The 25521-nt window shown below is 41.3% G+C and overlaps 1 long non-coding RNA gene and 1 pseudogene across 1 annotated transcript; one reads left to right on the top strand and one right to left on the bottom strand.

Moving 5' to 3' along the window:
- Positions 1 to 1793: 1793 nt before the first annotated feature.
- On the bottom strand, positions 1794 to 6180 carry LOC120582105 (uncharacterized). The gene is made up of 2 exons (XR_005647467.1): positions 3617 to 6180; positions 1794 to 1996 (listed from the first exon to the last, which is right to left on the bottom strand). It is a non-coding gene; the product is annotated as an uncharacterized LOC120582105 (long non-coding RNA).
- A 16248-nt stretch (positions 6181 to 22428) lies between these two features.
- On the top strand, positions 22429 to 22547 carry LOC120595933 (uncharacterized; annotated as a pseudogene).
- The last annotated feature ends 2974 nt before the right edge of the window (positions 22548 to 25521 follow it).

Raw genomic sequence — 25521 nt, forward strand, 5'->3', positions numbered from 1 at the left:
GTCTAAGAAGGTAAACTCAAAGATTATAGTTATATAGACCCGAAGGACACTAACCAGTTGTGTATCTAACTTAGCAATCTTACTCCAGCATTCTCATTATCACTGACTGTATAGATCAGTCTCTGCCATTCTCTTTGAAACCAACTTTGCCTTCCTGCTCGTTCTCTCTTTTATTTCCCTAGGGCTGCCATAACAAAATACCACAAATTGGGTAGACTATAAACAACAGAAATTTATTTTCTCACATTCTGGAGGCTAGAAGTCCAAAATCAAGGTGTTGGTGGGATTGGTTTCCTCTGAGTCCTGTCTCCATGGTTTCCAGTTGGCCACCCTCTTGCTGCCTCTTCATATGGCCTTTTCTCTGTACATGTGCACCCCTGATGTCTCTTCCTCTTCTTATAAAGACACCAGTTATACTGGATTAGGGCCCCAGTTTTATGACCTCATTTAATGTCAATTACCTCTTTAAAAGATCTGTCTCCAAATATATTCACATTCTGAAGTACTGAGGTTAGGATTTCATTATAGGAATTTTGGTGGAACACAATTCAGCCCATAACGCCTCTCTAATTAATCTTTGACACATGCTCAATATGTATTTGTATGAGCATTATATTTTTAACTTTTTGAAAATTATGCTTTGCAAGTACATCTGAGTCCACAAAGTCTACATGTTTCTACTATGCCAGGCTGCTTCCTTGAGGGCTACTGATATATTAACACAAATTCAACAAAAAAAAAATGACTCTCTAAAGTGACAATTCAGTTATATGTTACATGCTTCTTTTCTTTTGTTTTCTCAACCAGTCTCCATTAAGGGTTTTTGTACAGTGAGAATCATATGCCTGAAGCTTTCTTAATCTGTCAGATCAAGGATCAAACACTATCACACATTGCCCCAAGGGACCCTGCAAGGAATTTTTCTCAGCAAATAAACCCAAACCTCTTTCTTTCTGGCCACTGAAAGTTTCAATAATTACTACATTACCTAAATAATTTATGTTTTATGTTTACTGTCAAAAACATTTTGAAATTATTAATTTTGCTGACTATCTTATAAACTTAATCCATATTAAGGTCAAGATCATGTCTCAAATTGTGTTCCAGGGCTGGGATTCAGAGTTGGTCCCATAATCAGTCTCCTAGGACACTCTTATTTTTCATCCCTCATTATAGAAGAATCTACTCTTAGCAAATGTCAGGGAAGAACATCCCCAGCAGTTTCTTTTATCAATCCAAGGAAATGCTTGCTTTTCCCCAGAGCTGAAATCACTTCCTGGCAGGAAGCATTAGGCTCTGAGTCAGAACACTGAGCTGAAGCCCAAGGACAAGCAAGAATAAGTGAGAATTTGGAGACAAGTTTTTATTATCTATGATGAACTGGCATAGCACTCATTTTTGGTACTCTGGCAAGGAGTCTCATTTCCCCCTTCCTCTAGTAATATGCCCTAACCCCTGGCCTGACTAATTGTTACACCATCCCCTTAGCAACTGTGATTGCTCCAACGGACAGGCACATGATCCCAGAGCCAATGAGTCCTTCGGACTGATCTACTAAAACTAGGGAAACTATTGTTGTTTAAGAATGCACAGTAAGAGCACAGGACTAGAAATCAGGAGGCCTGGGTTCTAGTACCATTTTGAAGTGGACACATCACTTAAACTCTCTGGACCTCTATTTCTTCATCTAAAATTAGGTGTAGGTCAAAGAGAATTGTATCAGCACTTGCCATGCAGGCACGCACACACGCACGCACCCCCCACTTTTCTTTGGTCCAAAAAGAATACATTTCTACAAGAATTCTGGCTTTATTTTTGAGCAAGAGGGACACTTTAAGGTTTGCTGTGGGAAATCAGAAGAAATGCTATCCCAAGGTAGGTGAGGCTCCTTGGATGCTGCTCTCGTCTCTCAACTCTTCTCTAGGCCCTTTGGGCAGAAAGCTACCCCGGCAGACATCTAACTCTTCAAATTCCAATGTGCTCTCAGAGGGAAGAACTGCAATGACACCATCATATGTACCATATCAAGCAAATTCACTTTTCAACATGCACAGTTGAAGGACATCTGCCAAATAATTTTTAGAAACCTGATGGAGCTCAATGAACTTAAGCTGATGATCAGACCAAGTCATCAGGCTAGGCCATTCTCATTCCCTTGTCTGATCAAAACTCAACCAGATAATTCCAGCTCTTACATGATAGAGAATATAAGAGAAAATATCTAGGCCACTAGAGATCTTAGAATGTATGTCCCATGAAAGCAAAGATTTGTGTTTATTCTGTTCATCACCATATCTCCAGCTTTAGAACCATTTGTAGGCACTCAATAAGTACTTGATTGAATAAACCATGACAGTCCGAGGATTTCACTGATTAGCCCAAGCAGGGTCAGAGTTGAGCCTAGATCTCAGGGACAGAGAAAGAGAATAATTGTTGAGATCTTAGTATGTGCCAGGTATTATTACAAAAAACTATACATTATTTCACTTAATTCTTACCATGCTTTGTGGTGGGTACCACTATTACCCCACTTCTACAAAGCTTATCTAGCGGGCCACAGAGCAAGGTTATTCATTTCATTCATTTGTCAAATAGTTACTGAGCACCTGCTATTTATCCAGCACTGTGCCTAGCACAGGGAATACAATGATGAACAAGACTGACATGGAGTTTATATTTTAGCGTGGGAGACACTTAGCAAGTAAAGCAAAAACAATATACTTGCCAGTTGGAATACATGCTGTGAAATCAATGGAGTGAGGTGATGGAAAGAAATAGGAGCAGAGGGAGAAGTCTCCTTTAGGGACAGTGGTCAGAGAAGGGCTCTTTGAGGAAGGAACATGCAGACTTAAGCCTAAAGGATAAGAAGGCCCTCTTATGATGAGCTGGAGGAAAAGGGTTCTAGGAAGAATAGCAAGTGCAAAGACCCAAGGGACAAGGGCATGGCAAATTGAAGGACTAGGAAGTGCGGCGAGAATACACGGGACAATAAGGAAAGGGTACAGGATGAGTTATGAGGAGTAAGCAGAGGTCAGATCTTTCTCCAAAAAAAATTATATATTTCGTAATATATAAATATATTTATTTTTTCTTGGGGAAGAGATAATTTTATATATAACATATATAATATATGAAGTAAGTATATAATATATGAGATATATACTCTTGGGGAAAGAGCTAATTATATATATCACATATTATACATGAGGTAATTATATATAAATAATACATATATTATTGGGGAAAGATAACATTTTTTTAAAAAACTGTAGAATTTTTAGAAAGAATACAAAACAAAAGTAAAATACTATGAAATAGAGAAATAATCACAGAAAAAAGCTTTGGGGAATTTAAAAAAAATTATTGGTACAATTTTTAAATAATTCAATAAAAGAGTTGGTATATAAGTCAGCGAAGTGTCCAAGAAAGAACAAAAAATTAAAAATATTTTTTAAATATGAAAGAAAAGGTCCACTCCCTGATTAAAGGTGGTAACAGAAAGAGAAAATGGGGGAGAGTGGGAGATAGAGATAGGAAATTACAAATGATACTAACAAAAATAAAAAGGGATTTTCCAGGGCTGAAAGACATATATCTTTAAATTGAAAGGATTTACCTTGTGCGCAGCAAAATTACTTTTACCAGATTCACACCTGGAAATAAAATTTCAGATCACCAAGTATAAAAAGAAGATCCTAAAAGCTTTCAAAGGGAAAAGGCACCATTCCCTCCACCCTGCTGCCTAGAATACACATGTGTTGGCTGAAGTACTAGCAACTATTTGAGACTGGGGGCCAGGGCCCCCAGACCAGGGCCACACCCGTTAGTAGAGAGGAACCTGAATCCCTGATAACTTTGTTCAACTGCCCAAGAACCCTGGACTGCCAATTTCTCGACGTCTTTGAATGTGAAAGAGAAATAAACTCCTAAACTATTTAAAACATTATTTTCTTGTTCTCTGTTATAGTCAACGAAACCTAATCCTAATTGGTATGTTCAGATTAGCTGGGGAGTAGAGTACACAGAAGAGAGTGGAAAGAGCACTCACGGTGGTGAAAGAGAACTGACAGGAGGCCTATGGTTAGATTAACATTTTAGATTTAGATTTTTAGATTTAGAAAATCACCCTGGTGGCACTGGCTCAATTTACAATTTTGCCAAACACATACCCTACTGCATTGGTTTTCAAATGTTAGAATGCATCAGATTTCCCTGGAGGGCTTGTTAAAATACAGATTGCTGGGCCCATCCCCAGATTTTCTGATTCAGTAAATCTGGATAGGCCCTGAGAAGGTGCATTTCTAACGAGTTCCCAGGTGATGCTGAAGCTGCTGGGCCACACATTTTGAGAAACACTGCCCTAGAATAAGTCATATCAAAGTACCCTAAGGACAGGGAATGTGAGTTCTGGGGAAATTCTCCCCCACCTCCAACCAGACAGGCATTGGGGTGGCCTACACACCACCTCCTAGCCCCCTACCCTTGGGTCGAAGCAGTCTAAAGAGGGAGAAAAGGTGGTGGGTCCCACAGGTGCCCTCAACATCCTTGTCTGCACAAGCTATGATGCCCATGATTCTTACCAGATGTGCCTGATTCCCTCTGGTCATCTCCAAGGATCTGGAAGACATATTCTGGTGAGACCTTAATATTCTCTGCTCTGCTACTCTGAGCCTGTTTCCTTGTCTAAAAAGATAGAGCAGTGGTATCAACTTTGCAGGAAGTTGGAGCATTTCACAGGTCCTTTCTATGCCAGAACATGGCACTGGTTAATAATAGTGCAACTCTCCAAGTATGTAATGAAGTTCTGAGGATGTGAGGAGGGGCCTCCCTGTTAGTGTGGCAAGGCTGGGGCCCTGGCCAATAACAGAAACACTTCCCTATGCCTCAATGGATTCTTCCTGGGTGGCTTTGGTGAAGGATTCTCAGCCTTAGCACCACTGACATTTTGGACTGCATAACTCTGTCATGGTGGGCCTGTTCTGTGCACGGCCAGATGTCTAACAGCATTCCGGTGCTCTACCCACTAGGTACTAACAGCATACACACTGCCTAACTTCACACCATTGTGACAATCAAAAGTATCTTGACACTTCACAGAGGGAAAGTGGTTCTCCATGCCTGTCATACACATAGGTGCTCAATAAATAGCTGCTTATAATTAATTAAATGCAGAAGAATGTCTCTCATCCAAAAGAATACCTGGACTATCTGATAGCCAGTCAGATTCCACCTCTTCTACCCTATTTTTCAAGGCACTGTGCATATGCCCCTTATTCCATGGAGACTTCATTGATTGCCCTCACCCTTCATTGATTTACCACTCAATGCTGACAGCCATTAGTGTTCCTTTTTAACACTTGTCATTTAGTGTTTTATTTATTCGTTCCACTATTCACAAAGTACCAAGGTGACTCTAAAAGAACTTTAGCCCATTACCCATCTCCTGTCCCCACTACCTTCCCTATAAAAATGATATTCTGTGGCATGTACATTTGACATTTTCTTAAAAATGTAGAAAGTGTGAAGGGAACTTTCACAATTTGTATTCCTTTGCAATACACAACCTAAGTTAAATTTTCTTTTAAAATGTATTAACTTACTATTTATTGTACACTTATCAAGGTCCAAAGCCTGTCCGACAAAACGTTACATGGATTAACTCATTTTATCCTTACAACCCTAGGAAGCAGAAACTTTTATAAACCCCATTTTACAGATGAAGCACAGAGAGGTTATTAACTTGCCCACTGGTAGGTCATACAGCTAGTAAGTGTTCAGTGTCCAGATTTGAACCAGGCAGTCCATGTTCCGTCTGCACAGTCCCAACTGCTGTAACCCGTGTGGAGGGGTCAACAGACACAGCAGGCGGGACGCTGGAGAGCCCTGTCAACCTTCTGCCTGTGAGAAACAATATGCTCACCTAGCCTGTGCTGTGGGGACAAGATTTCCAGGTGCTATACCAGAGGCCAAGCAGCTTCACGACCTCCACCCCACCCAGTTCTCAGCAAGACTGTCGCTCCGAAATTATAGAATTTCTGCAGCAGCGGGTCACTAGGCTAAGGTGTCCGAGGTCAGGAGCCTTGGTTTCTCATTCACTATGTTACCCAAGAGATACCTCCACGCCTTGCACAAAGGAAGCTCTCCATTTTGTTAAATATATAAAAAGTGCAACGCTGGGAAGTTCTTCCTGAGGTCTAACCTCTGGCGCCCTGAGAGCGAAGCCGAGCCGCGGCGCCTGAGGGCCGTGACCACCAGGTGTCGCCCCGGCGCCCCCGAGCTGGAGGGCGGAGCGGCTGGAGATCGCAAGGAGCATGTGGACGCTCGGACGCCGCGTGGCTCCCAACCTCCTACCCCTCTCGACGCCCCTAGGGTCGGCCCAGACCCGCACTGGGGCCCCGTGGCCGGCGAAGAATATCTCACTCTGCGGCCACCAGGACCTGCGCGCCAGGACCGCCGTAGCCAGTGCCCCTGTCCCTGCGGTGAGTATCCGCCGAGCACTCGCTCGGGCCGCGCGCCGTAAGAGGAAGACCGCGCACGCCGATGACGCTACGCGCACGCGCCCCCGCGACGTGCACGCGCGCCCGCTCCCGCAGGGACGACACTGGGCGGCTGGGAGAACGAGTCTGTTTCTATAAAGACAGAGGACAATGCCTAGCAGGTAGTGAACAGTCTAGAATACGCTGTAGCTGTAACTAGGGTTACCACGACTGCTCTCGCTTCTCCTTTAGAGCCAGCCTTTTTAAACATGCCGTCTGCGCTCTGCACCCCCATTCCCTCCTCTGCTCACCTTTCAGCCCCGTGCCCTCTGCGTTCTTTCTTGCCAAGAGCAATGATGGCTCAAGAGCCATAAGTGACAGTCTCTGACCCCTTCTTATAGTGCAACCAGAGACCCTTGGAGAATGTTACTCTTATCACCAACCTCTTAAAGCCCTTCGGTGCCTTCCCAGGATGAAGTCCAAATAAGGGCCTTCAGAATACTCTGTGGCCGCTGCCTCTCTCTATCACCTCCTTTGCCGTCTCCACTTTTCTCCGTCTGTACCACTTTTTTCTCAACCTTCACAGGCTCCGTGCCCTCCTGCACTGGCATAGGTCCCTCTGAGAGGGACCCCTCTCTCACTCTCTACTCGCTCTCCCCTGGTTATTTCCTACGTTTCTCTAGCTGGTCAGTAGGGCTGGACATAATCAACTCACACCCACCCACCTCCTCGGAGCTGGCACCTGGATACTCAGCAGTTTTGTATTAAAAGAAATCAACAGGTCTCATTGTCTCCTGTAGATCCTGTGAATCAGATTTGTCAGCAGTCTGCAGTAAGAACCTCCCTTCTGGATGGCAGCAGACTTTTGCCTCTTGCTGTTTGTTGTTGCTTGTTTTAGTCAAATGCTAGGATATTTACAGAGGCTTCCCTGTGTCGCCTGTGCTAACCACGACATACCCAGAACAGCCTAGAGCAGCGCTACCTGATGAAACCTCCTGTGATGATGAACTTGTTCTATGTCTATGCCGCTAACCACATGAGGCCATGGAACACTTGAAATGTAGCTAGTGTGACTGAAGAATTGACTTTTTCAATTTTATTTTATTTTCAAAAAATTTACATTTAAATGCTGCGCGTGGCTTGTGGCTACCATAGTGGACAGCACAGGCCTTAGAGACTAGGAGAATTCAATGTAATACATTAAAAGATGGTGAAAAGAGTTCCCAAGAAATACTCCTGAAAAACTCTACCATAATTACTCTCGAATGTAGAAGTGGCAATATTTAAACGGTGCAGTAATGAACTATAATATACTGAAAAATGGTAATGTTCTTCTTTGGCTTTTAGAGTTTGAGCCTCCACTGCTTCAGCCAGATGCTGAATGTCAAAAAGCAGAGTGTCTGTGTGATGCACTTGAGGACAACAGGAACTTTGAGTGACCCAGGGTAAGATAAACAAACATCTTTCACATCAGAGATCTTCCTTTCTCAATATACAACATGTGCACACACACACTTCTATTTTTTTCTCATTTTTCCCTTTACTCTTATCTTTAAAAAAAAAAGACCATCCCAATGGAACCTGTTTTGTCCCTTAGCAGCAGCACTCGTAAGCTTCTTTCCACATCACTATCTATTGCATTATTTTAATTGAAATAGGATTAATTTTATGTACATACCATAATTCGTTGAACCCTATTGTTGGATATTTAGGTTCTTTTCAGAGTTTTGTTATTATTCTCTTTGATATCTTAGTAGTTAGGGTAGGCCAGGCTTCTGTAGCAAATAGGCCCAAACTGTAATGGCTTAAACCAGGAGTAGTTTGTGTCACCCTCTCTGGCCAGCCCAGGGTAGGCATGCCTTTGTGAAATGATTTAGGGAGCCTGGCTCATTGACACCTCCCTATTACCCGTTAGTACTTTACTATCTTTTGCATGGTCAAGGTCAGGTCGCCCTGTTCAGGTTCTGTTCCACAGAAAAGGAAGAGTATTGAAGGCCTGGAAGTGGCACTTGTCCCTCATTTTAGTGGGAAGGACTTGGTCACATGGCCCCAGCTAGCTGCAGGGGAGGCTGGGAAATGTGGTCTAATGAGTGCCCTGGAAGAAAGAGGTAATGGGTTCAGATGGAATGCTGCCAGGCACTGCTCCAGTCTGCCCTCTACCACTGATACAGACCCTTCTTCCATACACCACATACACTGTTTCCAGCCCCAAGGCTGCAACCATGGCCCATGTCGTCAGTCATCTACCTCAAAGGCCATGCCGTCTTCTCTCCCAGGTCTAGGAATGGCTCCTCTGACTTACACACACACACACACACATACACACACACACACGCACGCACAGATAGAGAAGGGCAAAATAACAACTACCATAACTCCCATTCAAAAAAGAGACGTCTCCCTGGCCTGTGGCAGCAATGGAGTCCTCCTGGGCAGCACTGGAACAACCTGTGCCCTGGCAGAGAGGGACATTCCTCCATGAAATTCCGGTTCTGCCTCCTGGGAGTCTCCTCGTCCATTACTCTCCTTGGCCACAGCGGAGGCAGGCAGTAGGAAGTGTGTCCTCCTTGGGAGCATGCAGCTTTGTAGCCTACTGCCAGCATTCTGGGCTTCCAAAGGCTATTATGTGTTAAGGCTTCACTGGCTTCTTATAGGACAGACTCATTTTTCTCTGATAACAGGATTTTCTCAGAAACCTAGTAGGCTTTTGATCTCTTTACTCCCAATCAGTCCCATTGCCAATAACCACAATCCAAATTTCTTCCCTGAATGAAGCCTCAAGCTGCCTTATTTTTTACATCCTCACCTTCAGCTCTCTCAATATGATTTTTGCAATAATGAAACTCTTTTTTGGCCTAATGAGAGGTCTTTGTTGTTCAAAGCCTTACATTCTCCCTTTAGCTTTTCCATCTCTGTGTAGCCTTTAATCCTCAAATGCTCCATTACATTCCATCGACCTGCAGACATCTCAATTCTCTTCTTGCTCACCATTTTCATATTGCACCAGCTAACAACAGCAAAGCCACCCATACACAGGAACATTCTGACTGTCTCCATAGCTATAGGCTCAGTAAGCATGTTGGGGGTCTTCCAGGTTATCATAGGCAGCAGGTTGACAGAGGGCCTAGCGAGCACAGAACCTGCTGTGTCTGTGTCCATTGGCCCCTCCCTACATGCTGAGTGCTCCTTGCAGCCTATGTTAGGTTTTTGCTTTAGTGGTACCATTTCCAGGTCTTCCCTGTGCAAACACTCTGTTGCTGTCCCTCACCCCTGCAGGCAGTCCTCTGAGGATGGGTGGGGCCCTTGCAGGATTCCTCAAGTCCAGTTCCCTTCTTCAGGGTCTGCTTCTGGCTTCTGGGATGCACACCTTTGTCCTGCCACATGCAGGACAGTCTGCTTCTGTGATGGTGCAACTTGGCTGCTATTGGGTAGCACCTGCCAAGGCTCTTGACTTTCTCACTCTATTCACTGTCTGTAACACATGTCACCCTCTTCTCCAGGTTCTCTCCGACACACCCATCCTAAGCCCACCACTCTCTTTAAGAAACAGCCCCTCACCATCTCCTGATCCATCCTATAATCTTCCCCACATCATACCCTTGAGGCGGGTGATGGGCTGGGTGGTGAGTGGACATATGGCAGATCTTTATGTCTTGCATTCATGTCTAGCAGCCACTGTGTCTTACTTTAGGCCTCCTGGTAACTCTCAGATGATGGAGTAGTCTTGGATACAGCTTATAATTTACAGATATATCCTCATGGGGGCACAAAAGCTCATACAAGGATGTTTATTAGAGCAGTATTTTTATTGTTATAATTAACATACCATAAAATTTACGATTTAAAATGTACCATTCAGTGGTTTTTAGTATATTTAAGGTTGTGCAACTTTCACCACTAATGCCAGAACATTTTCATCACTTCAAAAAGAAACAACGTGCCTATTAATAATCACCTCCTTCCTCAAACTCCTAGCAACCACTAATCTGCTTTCTGTCTATAGGCTTACACCAATTTTTAAAAATTGAAAAATAGTATATATAAAAGAATGTCTCCAAGTCATAAGTATACAGCTTGATAAATTTTCAAAAACTGAACCTAGCACATAACTCAAGAAATAGCTCAGGAATGTTACTAGCCCCTCAAAAGCAAGCCTCCTGCTCACGTCTATTTATTAACCCCTCCTTGCCCCAGAGTAACTACCAATCTGAATTCTAATAGCCTGGATCAGTTTTGCCTGTTTTTTTTTTTTTTTTTTTTTACTTTATATAAAGTTTTGTAATAACTTTGTAAGGCGACAGATGGTTACTGGACTTATCGAGGTGATCATTTCATAAGGTATATAAATGTCGAATCACTATGTTTTACACCCGAAGCTAATATAATATTGTATGTCAACTATGCTTTAACAACAACAAAAAGAAATGCATACCTAGGCCCAATAAAAGACATGTACTATTAAAACTATTTAATACTTCATTTCTATATGTAAAAGAATATAGAATTTCTGGAAGGATAGAGAAGAGATTGTCATCATAGTTGACTCTGGGGATAGCAGCTGCCTGATTGGGAAGAAAGGCTTTTCTGGTAACCCTTGCATACTGTTTAAGTTTTTACTATGTACATGTTAGCTATTTCCTATCAATTTTAAAAATCTAAATAAAAAATAAATGTGATTTGATGTTAGTAAAATGGAACGGTTTAGTAATCTTATGTTTTGATGGTTCCCTGCAGCTCTCTAGATGAGACCACCTATGAAAGACTGGCAGAGGAGACACTGGACTCTTTGGCAGAGTTTTTCGAAGACCTTGCAGACAAACCATACACATTTGAAGACTATGATGTCTCCTTTGGGGTACCTTTTCACTTATTTTCATTTTTGTGTTTCCTCCCTAAGAATTCAGCTCATTAAAGTGAAGAATTTCACTCCAGCAGGGTTAAGCATCCAGCAGCATGCAGTTATGGGTGAGACCAAAAGGCTTGAGTTCATGATCCAGCCCTGCTCCATCAGGCTTGTGACCTTGGGCAAGTCACTCAGTCTCTTTGAGCCTCATTTTTGCTTAAAAATTCAGATTTTCAGGCTTCACCCAATACCCATGAAGGTAAATCAGAAAGGGCCAAAGCATATGTTTGTCTCATTAGGCAGGCATGGGGAACACTGAACTAGACTACTAGTTCTTAAGCAAGATAAGATAGTTCCCAAGAGGTATTCATACTACACAGACATGGGCTCCATTCCTGGGAAAGTCTGATATAATAGGCCAGGGTACATTACTAGGAAGCATTTTTTTTTTTGGGAAAGCATATTTTGAAAAACCTGAGATTCTAATGCGTATTTGTGGGTCCTGCCCCTAGGAATTTTATTTAATGGATCTTGGGTATGGCCCAGGCAAAACATTGGGATTTTTTTAAAATTTTAAAATTCCCTCCCCAGGTGATTCTAAAACGCAGCTTTGGGGAGAACCCCTGGTCTGGATGAAACTTGAGCCCCACCCAGATCCTGGAAGCCAAGGGAGTGCTGGTCCATATCAACTGGCCACCAGGTGGCAGACATGAGCAATGGTCCACTTTTGGAATTATTGCTTAGGCCATAGGGAGCAGTTCTTTTTAGCCAGTGGGAGAAACTACTCTGCAGAGAGGTTAATCCTCTTGACAGCAATTAATAGCAGGAATTGTCATGAAGTGTGCATTTTAGATTAAATCACGGAATTATTTAGGACAACCAGCTGTTAGGTTAAAGTGATAGAAATGCTGTTGGATATTGCTGGTAGAGTGCTGGGTAGAGAAGGGACTCCCTCAGATGTAGCAGGAAGCAAAGTCTTGGCGATGTCAAGCCTCATTGTAACGTCAGTGAGGGACGGTAAAAACAGAGCTAACTGGCAAGAAAGGAATGAATGCCTTCCAGGTGGTTTCAATGATTGCTGTCAGCAGCGGAAAATGCAGTCCTGTCCAGGCAGGGTTTTAGAAGTGCTTATACAGACAGCCTCAGAAGGCAAAGCCGCCTGGGAACCATTACAAGCTGGCCTGGCCAACATGACCATCTGGGAGATGATTACAGCTGGGGCAGTTACAGGTTTCCCCTCTCCTGCCTCCCTACCAGAGTCTGTAGCTAGAGGGAAACAACGTCTTGGGCTAAGCTCTGCCACACATACAAACATTTATTAACATGCCACAAAAACAGTCACACCACCTGTTCTTACAGGATTGGTGAAGACCTACCTTGACCCAAGTACTTGGCATAAATGTTTCATTAGAAGCAAATGTGCCAGTATTCTAGTAGCTGGATTCTGATTACCTCATTGAATCCAGCCACAAAAGCTTTTGCTCAGTAGTTGGTCACAGGACCTTACCTGAATCCTACCTGCAGAGTCTCTCTGAAGAGCGATTCAGCTACTGGGCTTTCCAGATCCCATAACTGATTCTTGCAAAGGAAGGGACACTTGTATTTTTCTAGTTAATCCATATACCTTGAGTATCATTCAACTCTCCAGCAAAAAATTATTCTAGCAAGTCATTTGTTAATTATGAAATTCTCTAGAACAGATGTAGAAATCTAACGGCATATAGTACCTGCCTCTACAGTTTGGACTTCTGATTAAAGACTTTGAAATGCTGTCTACCCTGAGATATGAATTCCTGATTAGAGTCCTTCAGGTGCTAACCTAGATATTTCACATATAAATCAATTGAAGTACATTATAGACAAGAAAAAACCTATAACATTATTACTTGAGCTTCATTAAAGTCCAGTCTTTCCTTGCCCTCAGGGTTGTGGAAGAGGAAGAAACTTTACCCTACGAGGTTCTTTGGGCTGGTCTAATAATTAAATATACAGATTAATAAGAGAAAATAACCAAATCAATTACATTTGTATACATGGGAACCTCACAGACATTAGAGAGTCAGAGACCCCACAAACATGAGAGTTTCTGAGATAGAAAGTTAAAATGAGGTATATAAGGCATTCTGAGCTGAAGATGAGATAAGATGTCTTGGAGCTTCAGAGAGGAGGTGGGTCACTGCAGGACAATAAGAAGAGTAAATGTTCAGTAATTAGAAGTTTGCCCTGCTGTATAGATAAGACATAAAAAGTTATCTCTGGTAGTAACGTTTATTATGGATAAGGCCCAAGTTCAAATTATTTAAGGGAGTGGTCACAGTTTCTCTTAGGCCCTCAGGATCTCAGTTACTTTCAGCTCACAATAATCCATATGCCAAGGTGGCACATTTTGGGGAGGCCTGTTCTGAACCTGTACAGGGTCCAGGTGGATGTTACCTCTGTGAAGCCATCCTGGGTGCTCCAGGCGGACACCACCAGTCCCTTGCCCAGCACTCAGGATGACTGGAGCACTGATCACCCTTTGTTGTAATTGTCTGTTTACACATCAGCTCCCATGGCTAGACTGAGCTCCTTGGCAGCAGCGACACTGTCCATTCTTGGTATTCCCAATGCTTGGAACATTGCCAACTAATAAATGTTGATTCAATATGTAAATGAAATGGGGCCCATGTACTTTTCCAAAACTCACTTTCATTGATGCTACTCAACATTTATAGATGTTTTACCAGCTTACTACTGGCCAAGTCAGCAAATGAAAGCAGTAATCCAGATACACCCAAGAACACATTTGTTTTTTTTTTTTTAAGTGACATTTGCTTGTTGCTATATTCTTCATTCACTAAGTTGTTGTTATATTATTGCTATAGAGCACAAGTTTCTTAACCGTTTTTGGGTCAGGACCCCCCACTCTAGACCCTCTCCCAAGAAAAACTTCCCCACACACCCATGAGCATAGTTTCAGCTTCAGTGTAGAGGCTGTTTGCAGATTTCTGAAGACCACCTCTGGGTCTCTGGTTATGGACACTTGCTCAAAAGCAGCATTTGATTGGAGTTGGAGACAGAGGGTCTGGCTTAGCATCTTGGATTTATATCTTCTTTCCAAGAGCCCTCAAGTGAATTATGTAACTTCTGTGAGTGGCAAGTTCTTCAGCTGTGACATTCCTCTACTTCCCTGGGTTTATATTAGGATTAAATACAACGGAAAAAGTGCTTCATGTTCATTATTTTTATTCCTTAAGGGGAAGTTGGTATCTATTTTAGGAGTGTGGGAAGCTACAAATACATGACATCCCCTAACTTAACATGCCACCCCATATGTGTCTATTTCTCCAAATCAGCTGATGACAAAAGAAATTGCTCTTTTTGCTTCTGCATGTGTAGGGCTGATATTGACTGGTGAAAATTAATAAGCCTTACCAGTAGCCAGGGTCCGTTCTGACTGATTAGTGTCCATGTCTCAGCAGCTGCTATTTTGACTATTTCTAACCCTCTTACCCTCCCCCCTGGCACCAAAGTCTGCCCACACTCCCAAAATAAACTCAGATTGCCACATAAAGAATAGTAACAATGAACAAAATACCCTCTTTGTCTGGTCTATTGCAGACAGTTCTAAAAGCAGTAAGAACCAGTAAGGCAGCTCATTTCCTTCCTCTTCTTGCTACTTTCCTTTGGAAACAGCTTCAAGCTCTATGGGGGAAAAAATCCAGTTATACACAATGAACAGAAGCGGGATGGGGGAAATGTTGAGACTTTCTGCCTTGCATAACCTTATCCTTAACTTTGGCAGATGTTGTCACAGTGCCTGGTTATCATCAGCTCCATTCATTCATCCACAAATATATTTTATGTACATCCAGTATTTTGCACAAAGAATGCATGTGCTAGACATTGAAGATGCTAAGATGAAATCTACTCCCCAAGTGCTTAAAGTAGTGGAGGGTCGGGGACAGGCGACCACCAAACAAGCCAGCATCTCATATGTGGTGAGGAAAGCATGTAGGGCTATGGGGACACACACAGACCCTGGTCCTCTCTGACGGGCATCAGGGTAACCTTCCCAGAGGCCCCTCAGCTGGGACCTGCAGCCATAAGATTTCCCCATCTTGTGCACAGAGCAGCAGGTGGACACCAGAGAAAGTGCCAGGTGGAGGAAACAGCTTGAGACTTGCACGTCCAGAAGCATTTTTGTGGTGGTTTTATTTATGCTTTTTGTTAATGAGAGGCCTAGTCCTTGGAGTCACTCAGATTTGAGGTTGGAAAGAGTGGATTTTGGCTTTCACTGATTGTATCTGCCACTTCCCTGATTTGGCCTCATGTTCTAAGGCATGATGGATATCAGGAGCCCGGGCGGAGCCCTTGAGCACCCATCAGCCTCTCCATCCTTGCACTGGGTCTCTAAAGGAATAGGACAGATGTCGTCCTGGGAGAACAGGCAGCTTGATGAGACTTAGAATTCTGCAACCCTAGACCCAGTCCCCTGCCTTTTCTGCTTCATTACGCACCTCCCCGAGTGTAGGGTGCAATGCATGGGGCAGGTAAGCCACAAATAGGTCAAATTAGAAACAATTATGTCTTGATTTCCTGAACTTAATATAACTGGGAAAAATAAGGCAAAACTATATGTATAAAGCGGGGTGGGGAATGGAGAATGACTACTAGTGGCTATAGGGTTTCTGTAGGAGATGATGGAAGTCATCTGGAATTAGATAGTGACAATGTTTGCACACTTTTTCTGAAATACTAAAAACTACGGAATTGGAGAGTTTTAAGACATTTTTAAAGAAATGAAATGTAGCCCTACCAAACTAATAAAAGTGGATTTCAGGAATCTTTTTTAAAAAACAAACTTATATACTCTGTGATCCTAGCCCTTTTAAAAAATGCATTTTAAAACTGGCAGCCAGTACCTGAGAGTAAACAGCTCGTATCACTGATCAAGGTTATTGAGAGAGTGTTTTGTGTTATGGAAAGAACATCTTTTGGACCCAAACAGGACCAGAATTTAAGATCAGCTCAGCTAATTACTAGGTATTTTTTATTACTCTCTCAGTTGTCCTAATCTGTAAAATTGGCATAATGACTCCCACTTCAGATGATTATGGTCCAGGAAGAATCAGCTTTATGCAAAGTGCAAAACAGTGCCTAGCACATAGTGGGTACTGAATGATAGTTAATATTTTTTATTGATGTTCTCATACTATTAATACCATCTGTGTTTCCAATGTCTCTATAATTTCTGGGTTTTTTTAAATCAGAAAAAGAGTTATCAAAAAAATAACCCAATAGGGCCCTCTTCATCCCATGCCTATTGGTTATATTATTATGGGTCCTTTCTCCACATTTTCAATAGCTCCTTGTGTTCTCAGACCAAACACAAAATGTTCTTAGAACCAGTCAGGGCTCCTTGGTTTTGAAGGAAAGGGGCTCCAGAAGGCATAGAGAAAGGCTGCCGTGTACCTCTGCGGGTCACGCACAGATGGGGAACAGGGAGAGGCTCCAGTAAAGAGAAGTTAGCTGTATAGCTGTTTCTTTAATATCTTGCACATTGTAAAGAGACCTCAGGCCTTGGGAGTAAAGGGCTCCTTTGTTGAAAGAGTGTTTTCAAATTTAAATGAGCATTTATGGAGCAAAGTTGGACCAACTGGTCTTTTGAAGAATTCAGGCCTCCTGTATAGGAAAATAAAGCTGGAAAGGAGTGGCTGAGAAGCTAATGAGATTCGTGGGAAGAGTCTGGAAATAAAAACCGATGTCTGGAGTGTCTGTCTTCTACCAGCAGAGCTGCACAGCTGAGGCTACTGCTCTGCTAAGACAAGTAAAGCAAATAGTTTGATTACTTTCTTCTTTCTTGCCATTTTTTTTCCTTTTTTGATAATGAACTTGTCCTGTCAGATGTTTAGGTTGACATGATACTCCAGGAGAGTTGGTATTTGCATTTTTTAATGTTCTCTAGTATATTCTGGCTGGTTGAGCAAATAGGGCAGCGATCAGGATGCGGATCCTCCCATTTGCCAGCTGTAATACAAGCCACTTAACACTGTGTTTCTGTTTCCTCATCTCTAGAGAGGGAAAATGATTATTCTAGCCTTGCCAACTATATAGGGGATGAAGGAAAGCACTATGAAATATAAGTATTATGATTAATCATAGTCTGATTCTGAGAGCAATGTTCTTTCTGCATGATCTATTTCTAAACACTAAATTAAAGACATTTATTTATAACGTATATTGTATACTTGTATAAATGCATAGTGTTGAGATATAACAAAATATGAAGCAATTATGAGAAAGTGGTAACTTTGTCTTATTTTATTCTCCTCATGCTTTTTTCCACCTGCTCCACTAGAGTGGTGTTTTAACAATTAAACTGGGTGGAGATCTAGGAACCTACGTGATCAACAAGCAGACCCCAAACAAGCAAATCTGGTTATCTTCGCCATCCAGGTATGTTCAGATATCAAAATCTCATTGTTAAGCTTGTTTCAAACAACATTATGGCGATTTAAGAAGTGTCCCTAAGTGTTAGTATCTATGTAAGTGAAACTTTCCTAACATTTGACAACATGTCTCATTCTTACTGGGAAAGTTTACTCTGGTTATGTAACTTCTGCCTGATGATTATTTGGCTGTTACAAGCAGGTATTAGGTTGTTAACAAGATCTGAAGTGAAAAGTTTATAACTTCTCAGAACCCAGCCTAGACAGTTATTCTCTATTAAATCATGGTCCCGCCTTTTAAAAAGCCACTTTTGATATTGCAGCATCTGAACAAGCTGCACTTTGTCTTCAAAGCAAGTTAAAGTTTGACCTCTAGTTTGTTTTGAGTATCTGTTATAGATTGAATTCCATTTACAGACTTGGATTGTGTACTCTGTGGAGGTGAGAGGGTGTTTTAAGCTGCTATTCCAGGCACTTAATCCCTTCTTCCTTTTCCATTGATGTGCTTTTAATCTACTGGATAAAAGATTGTGTTGGAGATGGCCTATGTTGCATCTCAATGCCTGAGAACACACTGGGAGAGAGGGTCCCTGATCCTTCTGGCTGCTGTAGAAGTGGTTATAAGAAAGTAAAAGAAAGATTCTAACAAAAAGCTCTTAGACCAACCTTTGTGGGTCATTCATTAGCACTTCCAAAGAGAACTTATTGACTGTGAATTGGAAAAGGCCCCCCATATAACTACTCCTGGAATTCTTTGAAAGCCTAATGGTGTTTGCATTTTAAAAACATTTAACTCTTTCCTGCCCTAACATCAATCCTCATTTTTAGACAGTTAAGATTAAACCCTTTGTCACATAAATAAAGCATATGCCTTCTTCATCCCAACCTCATCTAGGAAGTATATTATAATATAATAAAAACAACTCCAGAAATCACTCTCATTTCTAGCAAGGCCCTGATTCATAAATTGTATTGCTTTCAGACTTTATTTATTTGAAGTTAAGGGGTCTTACCCTATGTGGGCCAGTTAGCTTGTTCTCTTTGGCCTCAAACAGTTGTCCTAACCTTAACCATGGCTATGCATGAGGACTGTACATTCTTATCCTTCATTTCCAGAGGAACTACTGCAAGAAAGTAGATGGATCGGCTCAAATTCAGCCATCAGCTATGGGGATCGGTGGCTTTATAAAAACTGGGCAAGGCACCAGACCCAATTATAATGGCTCCACTAAAAGACGTCTTGGTTGTGTCTAAAGAGTAAAAAAAATTCCGTATCATATTTGGACACCCCTACCAGTATCGACATAAGAAACGTCGAAACCTGTTGATAATTTTTATGAGTTTATTTGAGCCAGATTGATGACAGTTGCTGTGAAGCAAAATCTCAATGGATTAAGAAAATGCTCTGGAGAACAGCAGTTTTGCAGCTTATTTTATGCATGAGAATCAAAGATGGAGACATTAAGAGGGTTACATAAAATCAATTAGTAGATTAAGGGGGTAGAAGAAAGTAAAGCAGGGAGATCTCTGGGATTGCATAAAAAGTAAAACGGAGAGACACTTCTGTGACATTGGTGGTTATAGGATAGATAATATTTAACATTTACAGCACACAGAGATGGTATTGGAGAACAACATAACAATGAGGGGTTCTGCATTCTTGTGCTGCACTCTGGTACTGCGGGTGTGCCCTGTGGGCTCTGGAAAAGGAGATTGATTACACTGACCTTTCAAAGGTATGTCATCTTAAATGCAAAAAGACAACAGACAGGCTCACTTAAGGTAAAGATTAACCTTTGTCAAGGAAGCTACGGACCTAGGATGTGACTACCCATCATGGCCCGTTTTTACTTAGGAATTTTTATGTTCATACCATCTTATGTGGTTACTTTTGGTCTCTTGAGTTTGTAAGGCCAGACATGAGTTCGGCAGGCTTGGTATGTGGCCTCTTTTTCATCCACACCAGCAATACGATCCTACCCCAGGCAAGCCCAGAGACAGGTGAGCTAGCACTCAAAGACCTGGCTCCCCAGTGCCCTCTAGGGGAGTAGGTTATATAGGGGAATACTCATTATTAGCTAAGGGAGTTGGGGTCATGGGCTCTACTGATTGGGCTAGGGTAGGTAGGAGGCAGTTGATCATTGCATCAGGTCCTGATGTCAGTCATGGCGTCATTCTGTCTGGTTTCAAGGGGATGCTGGTAGGGTCATCCGCCTTCATGGGTGTGGAGCTGTAAGATGTTATCTTTAGTTAGACTGAAACTGTTTCTGTGGTCAACAGACCTGAGGCTTCCTTCCTAAGACCCTTTGATGCTGACATAAGGGCTCAATGATTAAGGGAGTGGTGGAGCAATATGCAGCAGGATAAGGGTAAGGAAAGAAAAGAAGCAAGTGAGCCTAGGGCCAGTTTGGATCAAGGAGAAAGAGAAGAGAAAAGGTCATTTTAAAGAAGTAAAGATTTACATGGTTACATTCTCTGGATTTGGTCCAGATTATTAGTCCTTTTTATATGACCTAGATGGTGTGTTCAGCTGTTTGTGCATATTAAACAAAAGTTCCAGTCCTTTTGGTTTGTCCCTTTTGTCTCCATCATTAGGACAGTGTTCAAACGCCAGCCAGTATTTGGTTGATAAATACAGAAATCCTTGATGTTTTTGTAGCCCCAAAAGATGCTTCCCTTCTAAGCTTTCCCCATCCCAGTCTTGGGTGGCAAACTCCTTCCAATCTTGGACTTTGGAAAATCTCTGAGTACACAGGTTCCCATTCTCGTGGGCTTTCAAGTGTACTCTGCTCCTACCTCCTTCAAGGTATCACTGTGTACCATCTTTATCTGCTGGCATGTCCACCTCCTCTACCAGGCCGAGAGGGGGTGGAATTCATGTGTACAAGTGCTGCACATCTGGAATAACAAGACATGGCAAAACCCAGCTACACCTGTGTCCACACGAATACAGCATTCCCAGCATAATATGCATATACCACTGTCGTTCCCTAGACGAGCTTGAGGTGGATGAACTAGCCCGTCAAACACATGATTTCATGGAATTAAAGTTGAATTAAGAAAAATATTCTTAAAAAGAATAATGTAAGTGGTTGAGGAGAGGAGAGAATGGAAAATAACTGCTTAATGGGTATGGAGTTTTCTTTTGGGGTGATGAAATGTTTTAGAACTAGACGGAGGTCATGGTTGCACAATATTATAAATGTACAAAAGTGATAATAACATAGGTAAAGGACAAATGTCAGTGGTGCACAAATGATCATAATTTTAAAAACACTTCTCTGACATAGCAGGTATCATATGTGAGTCATGAAAAGTAAAAAATCAGAGTGCGATACATGGAGACTCATCAATAGAGTTCACGTATTTTCAAGTCTTGAGGATTGTTCTGTGAATTGTTTCAGAAGATAAATTGAGTAATTATTTTTAAACAGAAACACCCTAAGACAAGAAGTCGAATACATGCCTCGTTATGTATTACTTTCTAGAACTTAACTCCAGTCGATTTCTTGGTGGTGGCACTGGTGGAAGGAGCGTTTCTGCTAAAGGGCTGTCCTCTGGATGTACTGTGTGTGTGTTCTGTCTTGCAGTGGACCCAAGCGCTACGACTGGACTGGGAAAACCTGGGTGTACTCCCACGACGGTGTGTCTCTCCATGAGCTGCTGGCCACAGAGATGACTAAAGCCTTGAAAACCAAATTGGACTTATCTTCCCTGGCCTATTCTGGAAAAGACACTTGATGTCTAGTCCAACTCTGAAGACATTAAAAGCCAAGACCCCAGCTTCATCCTGCAGAATGTCTAGTTTGTTCCATTCCTGCTTTTGCGGACAGTTGTATTGTGTGTAACAGCTCTGTGAAAAGAATGCGTCACCTCCCACCCTACCCCGACTTCAGATTTTTAATATCCATAGTGTTTTTGGATTTATTGTCTAATTTCCTCCCTTTCATATCCCTTATCTTTATAATGTCTACATACTCATACCTTTCTATATATACCTTACAACAAAGAAAATAATAAGAAGGAAAATTCTGAGGGGAGAAGTGAATTGGCTTCACTATTCATTCTTTGAAGGACTTACTAAAAATCTGCATGAATTGAGGCTGGCCGACCTCATCATTCTGTCTCAAAATGAGACTCATTAGAGAGTAGCCTAGAAATGTTCCCACGCCTCTTGAAAATGTAAACACTTCCAAGTCCTTTAGTATTGAAGTGTCAATGGCAACTCAGGAATTCTCAAACCGAAGACCATTCTCTCTTTGTGATTTGTGTCTACCAGGGTGTAGCCTGCGAGGGGTGACTCAGAGATGTGATGCTGTTTCTCCTATATATGCATATATGTGTACACACACACATTTAAATATGTGTGTATATAATTTTTTTTTAATTTAAGTGTCAATATAGAACCAACTACTGCAACATAAGTCTGGGAATGCAAAAAATATTCCAAAGACGAGAGGGGAAGAAAGCCATCTCCATAAGCTTGTGGACTTTATATAATAAACGAAGTAATGGAGATGAGGCAGTTTGTAGATAGTGAAGGGCCACATAAATGAAAGAGACGTTTGTGTTTATGAAAAGAACTCTGACGTGGCTCAGCCCAAAGTGCTGTCTGTCTCGGCAAATTTCACAAACTCTCCGGACCTCTTTTTTCCTGAGTGTTAAATGTAAGAGTTGAGTCTACAGCCATACCACCCTGAACGCACCCGATCTCGTCTGATCTCAGAAGCTAAGCAGGGTCAGGCCTGCTTAGTACTTAGATCGGAGACCACCTGGGAATATCGGGTGCTGTAGGCTTTTTGAATGAATGAATGAAAGAGTTGAACTGGAGACAGTATAGTTGATTCCCAATTCAGACATTCAATATTCCTGTCAGGCAACTTAACAGGCTACCTTTAATTCCCTCTGGACAAAGAACAATTTTTTTTAAGCTATAGAGTAAATATGTGGTTATTGGAATTACTCGAATTTCCATTGAATTCATGTTCAGATAATAACCATCCTTTATTGTTTCCACACTGTGCTAAGCCTATGCTATAGACTGAATGTTTATGTTCCCCCAACATCATACGTTGACTCCTAACCTCCAAAGCTATGGTATTAGAAGGTGGGGGCTCTGGGAGGTGATTAGGTCATAAGAGCAGAGCCCTCATGAATGGAATTAGTGCCCTTATAAAAGAAACCCCAGGGCGCTTCCTCACCCCGCTACCATGTGAGGACATAGCTATCAATGAACCAGGAAGTGGGCCTTCACCAGACACTGAATCTGCTAGGGACTTGACCTTAGACTTCCCAGCCTCCAGAACTGTGAGAAATAAATTTCTGTTTATAAACCATCCAGTCTGTAGTATTCTGTTACAGCAGCCTGCTACACCATATGACCTCATTTTAATACTCACCTGCCAAACATTAAAACTCATCCAAAGGTATATTCCTATTATTTTCTTACTAAAGAAACATTAATGACAAGTCTATAAAACTGTCTATCAAAGACTTGTAGTGAGTGAATCAAAAACATTCCATTATAGAAAAAAAAACTTTAAACAAATGCTGAATTGGTATTTAAAATATTTTCTTTCTTCAGAAATAAAATTATTGTTTAGTCTGGTGGAAATTTTAAATGTGGTAGGTCAGAATCAGTGAAAATAAAATCATTCATACATGTGTATGCATATCTTAATGAAAGTTTCATTGCCCCTTATTTGAAATTCAAACAGTACACTCATTTATCTGAGACATGGCATAAAACTTAGATATTCAGGCGGCTGTGACATGAAAATGGAAGTTGGGGTTACAACATAAAACTTAAGAGGTATTTAATCAGGGTACCATAACATGAAAAAGGAAGTTAGGGAATCTACTCTTGATGCTTTCCTTGTGGGCCAGCCTTTCAGGCCTATTGACTTTTACTTTACATACAAATTCTAACTGGTTTGATTATTTAGTTTCTAAAGCCCTGGAAGGTTCCCGTTAAGGCAGTGAAAGGACTGCAAGCACAAGAACAGCCACCAGGGGGAGGCAAATAAAAATGCTCTGAGAAGCAAACTGGAAAAGTACCACTATGTGGCACCGGTAGTCCGCTCCTCCACCTCAGACCCTGGAAGCGTCATCACATTTGTGGTATCACCCATGTGAAGGATGAGTTTTCAGGAAAATGTAAACATTCAGTATATATAAAAAAAGAGGCAAGAAAATGTAATTTAAGAAAGTTTTCATAATGTTCAGCTTCCTGCATGGATAGACCCTTAGAAACTAGAAAATAAAACTATCCAGAATGTCTTATTTACCTCGCTCCAAAGATACAGAGAAACACTGTGGTGAATAAAAGAGAACCTGAGTTTTTTAACTAGAATTTTACAACTAATCCAGACTCTGCCACTTACTTGTATGTTGATATTAGCCTCAGTTTTCTTATCTGTAAAATTAAGATATCTTGTGGTGTTAGGGCCCATATGCAAAGCATTCAGTGCATGACAAATATTGTTATCACATGTGCAGTATAATTTTATATCCACATTTGGGGGTTTCCCTCAAAGTATTATTTATGACCTCCTCTACTCGTCTTGAACTTAGTCAAAATGCTCATTTTGTGACTGGTGATGGGATTCTGATTCCCGAGAACAATTTTTCTTGCTCCCCTCCAATGCTTATATTTTACTCCATCTTCTCTATATCTTCTAAAAATAATTTGACCAATATGTTTCTCAAGCTATAGCTGCTCCTAAATTCTAATAATCCCATTGCTACCTTTAAAGAAAGACCATGTTCATAAATGTGAAATTTGTGTGGACTGGCTATGCAAGGTTGCCAAGGAAAGCTGGTTTCACACCTTCAAGCTACATATTAAAATTAAAGTCATTTTAGGTCACATCCAGTTGACTTTTTGAAATGGATTTGTCTTTTCAAATGAAAACATCTACATGCCATACAAGAAGGAGGGGCATAGGTATAAAATTTCATGTAAATTTATCCTGCTGTTCAAAACTATGACTTTACGACAGCTTTTCTGTGTATAGCTACTGTTGGAGTAAGACATGCTTGGTTTGACTTAATTAGCCATGACATCCCAAGGATCCCAATAAATGGCCTCTTTGAAATACATAAAGCTGAGATCATTTATATCATGATGTCTGCTACAGAAATCAGAAATAGAATCTGAGCTCACCCAGTCCATCTTCTCTGTATGTATTATCTAAGACATAGAATGTTTCGACTCTTAACAAACTGGGTATAGAGGGATTGTACCTCAATATAATAAAAGCCATATGTGACAAACCCAAAGTGAACATTATACCCAACAGTGAAATTCTGAGAACTTTAAGATCAGGAACAAGACAATGATGCCTACTCTTCCCGCTTGTATTCAACATAGTATTAGAAGTCCTAGACAGAGTAATTAGACAAGAAAAAGAAATAAAATATATCCAAATCAGAAAAGAAGAAGCAAAACTGTTACTAATTGCAGATAACATGATATTATATAGAGAAAACTCCAAAAATGCTACCAAAAACTATTAGAACTAATAAACGAATTCATTAAAGCTGCAGGACATAAAATCAATATACAGAAATCTGTTGCATTTCTATACATCAACAATGAACTATCAAAAAAGCAAATTAAGAAAATACCATTTACAATAGCATCAAAAAGAATAAAACACTTTAGGAATAAACTTAACCTAAGAGGTCAAAGACCTGCACACTGAAAACTATAAGACATTGATAAAAGAAATTAAAGAAAATACAAATAAATGGAAAGCAATTATGTGTT

This window comes from Pteropus medius, unplaced genomic scaffold (assembly GCF_902729225.1).
Source record: "Pteropus medius unplaced genomic scaffold, Ma_sr-lr_union100, whole genome shotgun sequence".
Lineage (NCBI taxonomy): Eukaryota > Metazoa > Chordata > Mammalia > Chiroptera > Pteropodidae > Pteropus > Pteropus medius.